The sequence below is a fragment of the Tupaia chinensis genome, unplaced genomic scaffold (genome assembly GCF_000334495.1).
Source record: "Tupaia chinensis unplaced genomic scaffold, TupChi_1.0 Scaffold000048_1, whole genome shotgun sequence".
Classification (NCBI taxonomy): domain Eukaryota; kingdom Metazoa; phylum Chordata; class Mammalia; order Scandentia; family Tupaiidae; genus Tupaia; species Tupaia belangeri.
Window position 1 is genome coordinate 2,271,250 of NW_006159506.1, and position 5,954 is coordinate 2,277,203.

The following is a 5,954-nucleotide window of genomic DNA, read 5'->3' on the forward strand; positions in this document are numbered from 1 at the left end:
TGTAAACCCATTTCTAAGACTAAAGGCAAGCCAGTTAAGAACAGTATTTATTAGTTAAATAGCATAAGCATTCTAACCAACTGTAACTCAAATATGTCATTTATATTTATGAGGCAAATGACAAATGGAGACAATTTTTGCCATCTAGATGACACACAATAATTAATATTGATAATGTCATATTGAATGCGGATGATATAACTCATAACCAAACAGCAATTTGAAATGGACAATTACTGGGGCCAGCAGATGGTGTAGTGGTTAAGGCACTGGACTCCCATATGGCTGACTGCAGTTCAAGTCCTGGATCTGGTGGCTGCCTTTCTCACTTACCCTGCCTCTGTCTCTCTCTGGTCAGATTTTTTAAAAATGACATTAAATAAAGGAATTCTTAAATAAATGAATAAATAAAATGGATGATTACTTCACATAGATTTTTGAAGTGCTGTATACTTGGCTCTTATTTTCCAGTTCTATTGCATGTACACGTGTACACACACACACACACACACATGTATGCATGTAATAAGCAAGTAAGAATTTTAAAAGATCTTTTGGTACCACAATAGATTGCTTTTTTTAAGTTTTTTTTTTTTTTTTTTTTTTTTTGCCATAGGGTGTGTACGCTTGCCTGAGAGACAGAGAGAGCCAAAAGGAGGGAAAATGAGAAATCACCCCTCCTGGGGAGATGGCCACACCACAATCCCTTTTCCTCTAGTTTCCTCTTAGGCTTTTGGGCATAGGTGCACATGTGTTTGGTGTGATTTTTCAAGTAATTGGATCCAGAGCTCAAGCTGCAGTTGGCCATGTGGGAGCCCAGTACCTTACCCACCACTCTACCTATTGGCTCCTGTATTGCAATTATTAACAATCATTTCTTTTTTTAAAGAAGTGTTATTATATGGTTACTTTTAAAAACTTAAAATTACTTGAGAAATGACTAATTTTCATTTTCTTAAGCAACATGTACAAAGTAATTGGTAAACCCTGCTATTGTGTTGAATCTCCTGTTCAAATAATGCATGCAAGATGCTGGACTTCCCAGTCAGCTACTTTCAAATAAAACCAGTTGTCACATAGACAACAACGTGTCAAAAAAGAAGGAGAACTTGATAAAGTCACAGAAAAGGAAGAATAGAAAATGTATTTAGGAATTTGCAGAAAAAGACCCTCAGAGATGGGGAATGGGAGGGAGAGAACAGATGTTCCCCAACCAAACTGACCCCAACTCTGGGTCAGACTAGGCCAAGGAGCTACTGCCCTGATGTCACAGGGAGGGGGCAGGCCTGTCTGCGAGTTGTCCTCTAAACCATGTAAGAAAGAGTCTCAGACGGGACCAGCAGATGGCGTCATGGTTACATTGATGGATTCCCATGTAGTCCACTGCTGTTCGAGTCCCAGACGCAGTGGCTTAAACTCACACCGAGCACATGTGTGTGCGTGCCCAAAATCTCGAGAAGAAAATGGAGAGAAGGGATTGTGGTGTGGTCATCCCCCTGCGGGGTGATTCTTGCTTTCTATCTCTGTCTCTCTGGCAAGTGCATGAACCTTATAGTAAAAATCTCTCTCTCTCAAAAGAGAGAGAGAGAGAGAGTCTCTAACAAAAACTAACAAGCTAAAAGACAAGTTGGGGAAAATGACAGGCGCCCAGCGGGGGTAAATGGTGGCATGCAGATACTTCTTTCTTCTCATCAATGTTTACTATTTGTTTCTTGATACTTTCTGTAAATTTTGATTCCTCCTTTGGTTCACTCTTGTCTTTTTAAGTTTAATACTTATTTCTCCTATGATACACACACACACACACACACGAGAGAGAGAGAGAGAGACAGCAGAGAGAGAGTGACAGCGACAGCTTCCCCAACACGGCCTTTGAGCTGCAATCCACTCTCAGCCTCAGCCAGCCTGGCTCATGGTGTGTGTGTGTGTGTGTGTGTGTGTGTGTGTGTGTGAGAGAGAGAGAGAGAGAGAGAGATACAAGGAGCCCTGAACCCAAGACTTTCACTGCATGAGTGCAGTTGTGTCAAGCCCTCACCACCATCTTGTTCTGGTTTTCTCTTACTATTAATACATATCATTTGGCGCTGCAGGGAGCACAGAGGCGGAAATTCAGGGCGGTGCATCGCCCCTGCGGTATTTTACTGTCCACCTTCGTTTCTACTGTGAAGATTCTGATATCTCTTTGCCCCACAAGAGGTTGAAAGACTTGAAGAAATTTGCAAGCTAACTTCTACTGATTTAATTTAAATTCAGTTCCATTCTACTCAGCAAATGGATGTTGCATCTGAGAAGTGTGCCCGTCCCTGGCTAGTTCCTGAGGAAACACAGAGTGGGGCTCCCTGGCCTGGGGACAGTCGCAGGCTGTCATCACATTGCTGTGAAGTCAGCGCCATGATGGGGCTTCTGAGCCAGGGAGAGGGCAACCCCGAAGAGGGAGGTGATGGTGCTCCCCAAAGGCACAAGTGAGCTTGGGTGGTAGAAAAGAGAAACATGATAAACAGACTTATGAAAAGAAGGCTGCTAAACTGAGGGAAAAATACAAAAAGGATATTGCTGCATATTGAGCTAAAGGAATATATATCTTTCTTTAATAAAAATTGTATTTACTTAGAAGCATTCAGAATGTCAAATTATACACACACACAAACACACACACACACACATATATACAAACGCACTAGCTCAATGAAGAAAAGCTTTATTCCCATTTTGCCCATCTAATCCTTCATATACTACATTGAACACAAAATGATAAGTATTTCATGAACTGAAATAATACTTCTACACCCTAAAAAGATTTAACTATGTACCACATAATCTATTTAAGCATTCAAGCCTTTTTTTGCACTTTTTTTAAAAAATAAGGGTCAAGGGTGTAAAATGTTCCTACTGAAAGACGGGTAATCCTGGCCAGTCTACGTATGATGGCTTGTTTCCTAACGTGTGTGCAGAGTAAAGTTCTACTGGACTCCTCTGCTATACTGAAGGCCAACTGTGCTCACTCACTGGGAGGTAACACCTCAAAATGTCATCCACGTTTATGGGTGGCACCCTTTCTATTGGGTTATTGGAAAAGTCGTGTCACATTTTTGCATAGGGAAACATAGGAAAAATACATCGTAACTCTCCTGACAACCCCATAATTGGGACGTGTTCAGATCAGCCACGTCATCAAGTTAGTCATGTCAATATCCGCATGGTTCTATACATAAGAGAATAAAATGAAGAACTCTTCAGATTAGTGTAAAGATAATTGTTTCTAGATTTAACCTTCAAATTATCTTACATATAAATAAATCATAATTCTTATTCTAAGGAATCTCCTATTCTAAGAATAAATAGGGAACCAGCAGTTAGTGTAATGGCTATGTCGCTGGACTCCCACATAGTCGACCGTGGTTCATATCCCAGACCTGGTGGCTTAAAACTCACGCCGGGCGCATGTGCGTGCGTGCCCAAGATCCCGAGAGGAGAATGGAGGAGAAGGGATTGCGGTGTGACAATCCCCCCTGGGGGGTGATTTCTCGCTTTCTGTCTCTATGTCTCTCTCTGTCTGTCTGGCGAGCGCATGCACCCTATAGCAAAAATCTCTACAGAAAAAAAAAAGAATAGATAAGACGGACACACCTAGAGATAGATAAGAATATAGACAAACAATAAATATTTTGACTTTATCTCAATGGAAAAATTCCAAACCAAATAAAGAATTCCTAGTTCTCTTGTTTTCCAAAGCTTTCTTCTTATTGTTGCTTTTCTTTTCTCTTCATGGAAGGAAAGAGAATCATCTATTTTGATTTTGCCTTTTGATTAAGCCCATTCTTCTTCGTTCCTTCTTTTTCTTCCCTGGTTGTTATGGCAAGAAAAGATTAAGGGAAAATTTCTTAGTGTAGATGATGGGGTAGTAATTTTTTTTTTTTTTACCTAATTTTGATTCTTTAAAAAAAATATGTTTATCCCTTAGAACTAGCCTCTATTTTGTTGTGTCTTCAGTTCTATTGTTCACATTTCCTCCTTGAAATAAACCTACTTTGAGAAATTAAAAGCACTAAGGCTCATTCTGAAATTATTCTATTGTATTTGCTCTTAGTACTTGTTATTTGCTTGTGGGTTTCTTAAGCCAAACTTCTTGTGTTTGGCTTATAGACAAGACTCCTGAAACGCAAAAGCATCTTCCCTCTCATGCTATGTAGACGTTTTGCCGCCATGTTACAGTAGGGTTAGCTGCAGACTATTGCTCACGAAAGGTAAATATCTAGCAGGGTATTTGCTTGATTGTTTATGATTGATTAACTTCCACTTACTCATTTAGACTAGAGCCAGCTGCTTAGGACTATGCCAAAATGCTGTTTTTATCATTTTCTAATGAGTTCAATGTGATTATTTCTTCTCTTGATGAGTGAAATGGTTTTTTAATAAAACTGATTTGTAACATGCATTTACTGTTTTATTTTCTCTTGAATGCTTCATTTATCTCAGTAGTAGTATAAATGGGAAATGCATGGAAACCCATTGTAAAACTGCTCTGGTGCTCTGAGGGTGAGGCTTAGTACCAATGTACACAAATCCACAGGTAGCTTCCTTAGAAAGAGGGGAAATGATTTGCCTTTTAGATTTTCTCAGCTTGCATGTCATTTATTTTGTAAAGAGCCAATAATGACACACACACTTCAGTTCAAGTTTAATTTATGCCATTTGTTGTTTAAAATGACACAGTATCAGCATAAGAACAGACACATAGACCACTGGAACAGAATAGAGAGCCCAGAAATAAATCCATGCATCTGCAGCCAACTGATTTTTGACAAATGTGCCAAGAAAACACATTGGGGAGAGGACAGACTTTTTCAATAAACGATGCTGAGAAAATTGGATACTGACATGCTGAAGAATAAGACTAGACATTTACTGTTTATCATGTATAAAATTAACTCAAAATGGAGCAAAGACTTAAATATAAAAACTTGAAACTATAAAACTATTAGGAAAAAAACATAGGGGAAACATTTTACAGCATTGGACCAGGCAAAAATTTTTGGACAAGAACTCAAAATCACAAGTAACAAAAGCAAAAATAGACAAATAAGATTATATCAAACTAAAAAGCTCTGCATGGCAGACAAAACAATCAAGAGAATAAAGAGAAAACTTACAGAGTGGGAAAAACTGTTGGCGAACTATACATCTGAGAAGGGGTTAATATCTATAATATATAAAGAACTCAACCCAAGAGTGAAAATAATCCAAATAATTTGATTTTAAAAGGCGCAAGAGCTCTTAAATATATCTCAAAAGAAGACATGCAAATGGCCAATGCGTATATGAAAAAATGCTCAGCATCACTAATCTTCAGAAAAATATAAACCTCCTAACAGAGGTTTCATAGCCTCATTGTGCTTGAGCTCACCGGCATCTGCACTGGATGATAGTTCCTGGGCATCTGACAGCTTCTCCCTCAGCTGTTCTACCTGAAACTTTCCAGAATTCATAAGGAACTGGCCAGCCCTGTTCAATAGCTCCTAGTAAATAGGATAAATACTGTGGCACTCTTTTGAACTGACATGTAATAATTATACATACTTATGGGCATGACGTGATATTCCGATCCTAAATATGAAGCTGACTGGCACACCAAAACACATGTGAACTAGTGTCATGATGACATAATAAAGTCTACTGCTACTTTTCAACCGAAAGGACGGAAGGAATGTACTTTGTGGCATAATCATTAAGAGCATATTGTTAGCCAATCATTAAGAGACAAATACCGTATGATTCCACTTATATGAGCTACTTAGAGACACCAAATTCATAGAAACGGGAAGTGGAAGAATAGCGGTCACCAGGGCATGGAGGGAGAGGGAAATGGATAATTATTGTTTAAATGGGTCTAGAATTTTATTTTTGCACAATGCAAAAAAAGTATCGGAGATGAGTCACACAACAGTGTGAATATA